We start from the raw sequence: 3,457 nt of genomic DNA, 5'->3' as shown, positions 1-3,457 counted from the left end.
CGGCGGCCCGAAGGAGAGCAAAGCGGCGGTGAGGGCGGGGGCAGCGAGGGGCGCCGTGCGGCGGCTCCCTGCCCGTCGGGAGCCGCGGACTGGGCGCCGGGGATGGCCCCCGCGGCCAGCGGCACGGCCGCTGCTGTGGCACTTGTGCCCGCGGGAGGGCCTGTAAACACCGAGGCAGCGGCCTCCGAGTCCTCCCGCCGCCGCCTGTGCTCTCCAGAGAGCATCCCGGCTAAGCGCTCGTGCTTTCYGTCTGCTCCAAAGCTTGTCCGCGCTTGGCTCCACCCGTTCTAGCTCCCRCTCAACATTAACTGTATAGTAAATGCAGCCTAGCCTCAGAAATTTATTTTCCAGCCTGTCTTTAACCCTTTTCAGACATAAGAAAATGCCATTTATCTTAAACACATGTGGAACAATTCCATACAGCATTTTCACAGAGCTTAATGATAACTGCTGCCCCATAACAGCAGCAGTCTTAGATGTGTTAGAGATGCCAAGAAGCCAAAGTCAGCCTGTGCTCGGGAGAAGGCAGTGGGGCTGATCTTACGCGAACCGTGTGTGCTTCTGCAAGCTTCGGTACTAGGTGTGGGTCTCCGATGACTGAAGGCTGCTCCGTGTGTCTTTGAGAGGCAGTCCAGAGAAGGATGTGCAGCATGTTCCCAGAACAGCCAGCCCGAGCGCCAGCCACATCCCTGCACTTTCCTTAATGTTGATAGCGACAACAGTTATTCCTTGTTATCTGTGTCTTGTTCTGGATTAGCTTCTTAAAGAGGTAAGCAGTTTTGCACACACAAACCAGGAAACCATGAGTCCCCTTTTTGTTTCAATAGCTAAACTTGCTTCTTTCTCAGCACTCCAGAGATTCACTTGTACCAGGAGTTGTAGTCCTCTTTGTTGGTCTTTATATGAAAAGCTGCATCAGTTCAAACACAGGTGTGGTTCTACATTCCCATTTTCAGTAGTGAAACTAGTTCAGGAAGTTCCTGTGCCCACACTGTGTATTGGGAAGCTGGGTCACAACGCACAGTTCTACAGTCAAGTTTTATTGGCACAAATGAAGGTGTGTTTTGCTGCAGTTCAGGGAGCTCCATAAACTGGAATMGCTTATGAATCTGCTGAAATCATGGTACTGCCTCCTCATACATTTCAGCAGATCTAGTTAAAATATTTGCAAATCTCTTCATGGAAATATTCCAGGATTTGAGAATCAAGGGGCCTTCTTGGCAATATTGGCAGAAGATTTGCCAGCTCTCATTCTAGCCCTAAACTGAGACCCACTCTTGCCCTCATGGATATCCTTAACCTGATCTAAACTTCTGGAGTTTGTATACAGCTTTTGTGTAGAAAAACAAAATCTTGAATTTATATATATTTTGCTAAAATAGCTCATTGCCTTATAGGCACGGCTTAYGCTTGCCATGACTTATTTATTATTACTTATGCTAATAGTGCTCTTTGTAGACTTTTATGCAAGAACAGTTTTTGTAGATCTTCTCCAAACATGGACATTGTAGTCCATACCACTGTGCTAAGGGGGTGCAGTCCCAGTCAGATGGCTTCTCTCTTGGGACAGTGTGGGACAACTGACCTACAACGAGGTCAGATAACACTAGTAATTTCAGTAACCATCAGGGGAATTCCTGTGCTCTTGTCTACACTGACTCCCTCACCRTCAGTGAGAGCTACAGCTCTGGATATGAGAAGAATCAGATTAGCAGCATTAAATTCAGATGGCTATGAATGTAATGTCATTGACTTCAGTATTTGGCTGAGCTTACAAGTTAGTGGCATTTCTGTGCTTCAGGGTAAAGCAGCAGTRTTTCTACTTCATCTCTAGTTGCATGATTTCAGGGAATGATTTAGATATCAATAGATATTTATTGACCGATGAAAATGGAGAAAACAATCTGGTTAGCAGCAGTAATTATCTTAGATTAAAAAAGCAGYTGGTGGTAACCATTAACACATTCCAACAAAATGATACAGCTCTGCTAATTCTCCCATTACAGTTTTAAAATGTTGATATTGTGGAAGAAAACATTAAGTGCTGATGGGGAAGAGTGATACAGGAAACTGCAGTGGGAGATCTAGCACAGAGCAAAGGTCTGCACRGGGAAGAATAAGAGAGTCATGGGCTCTGGGGCTCTGGGATGAACAGAAGACTCATACAGGGTAATAAAGCAGTGCGAGATGCAGAACTCAAGGTTGTGGGAAAACCTGGAGAAGAAGAGCTATGCAGAGCCATGGGTTTGTATCGAGGAAACCATGAGGTGAGGGGTTGAAGGATGAGAGGGAGGAAGCTTCAGGAAGACCTGCTGATTAGGGGGAGGCATGGGAGGAGGAGTAGGAAGATTTTCCAAATCAACAGCTGGCTATTTTGCTGGTGTTGGCAACAGGGTTTTGGATTCTATGACCATGGAACATGGTTTGAAGACCAACAACTGGTGGGAAGAGATGGGATTCACCTCATCAAGCGGGGCACATTTGCCTTTGCAAACAGGTTAGCCAGCCTAGTAAAGAGGGCTTTAAACTAGGTAGGAGGGGGAGGGAGGGTGTCACACAGACAGGGTAGACAACAAAACACYAGTTGGGTTGGGGGSCCTCCAACAGGGGCCCAACATGCAGCTGTGGATGTGCATTTGGGACATGGCTATGGGGAACCCCAGTACACCCTTCCTGGGAAACCTGCAGGCATGACCACCTCTTTGAAATGCCTGTACACCAATGCACGCAGCATGGGRRACAAACAGGAGGARCTGGARATCTGYGTGYGRTCGCAGRGCYATGATCTCATTGCAGTCACGGAGACATGGTTGGATAGCTCCCATGACTGGAATGCTGCCATGGATGGCTATGGGCTTTTTAGGAGAGACAGGCCAGGGAGGTGAGGTGGTGGAGTTGCTCTTTATGTGAGAGAGCAACTGGAATGCATTGACCTCTGCCTAGGGGTGGAGGAGGAGGAGGAGGCAGTCGAGAGCTTATGGGTAAAGATCAAAGGGCAGACCAACATGGGGGACACTGTTGTGGGTGTCTACTACAGGCCACCTGACCAGGAAGAGAAAGTTGATGAGGCCTTCTATAGGCAGCTGGAGGTAGCCTCACAATCACAGGCCCTGGTTCTCCTGGGGGACTTCAACCACCCTGACATCTGCTGGAGGGACTACACAACAAGGCACAAACAGTCCAGGAGGCTCCTGCAATGCGTTGATGATAACTTCTTGTCACAAATGGTGGAAGAGCCTATGAGGAAGGGTGTCCTGCTGGACCATGTCCTTACCAACAGAGAGGGACTGGTTAGAGATGTGAAGGTTGGGGGCAGCCTTGGCTGCAGTGACCACGAGATGGTGGAGTTCAGGATCCTGCAGGAAAGAAGTAAGGCAACAAGCAGGATTGCAACCCTGGACTTCAGGAGAGTGGACTTTGGGCTCTTCAGAGACCTAATTGGTGGAATCTCATGGGT

The sequence above is a fragment of the Rhea americana genome, unplaced genomic scaffold, assembly GCF_003343005.1.
Source record: "Rhea americana isolate MKP2758 unplaced genomic scaffold, rheAme1 scaffold_0, whole genome shotgun sequence".
NCBI lineage: Eukaryota > Metazoa > Chordata > Aves > Rheiformes > Rheidae > Rhea > Rhea americana.
The sequence above is the reverse complement of the archived record's forward strand: the minus strand, read 5'-3'. Positions refer to the sequence as shown.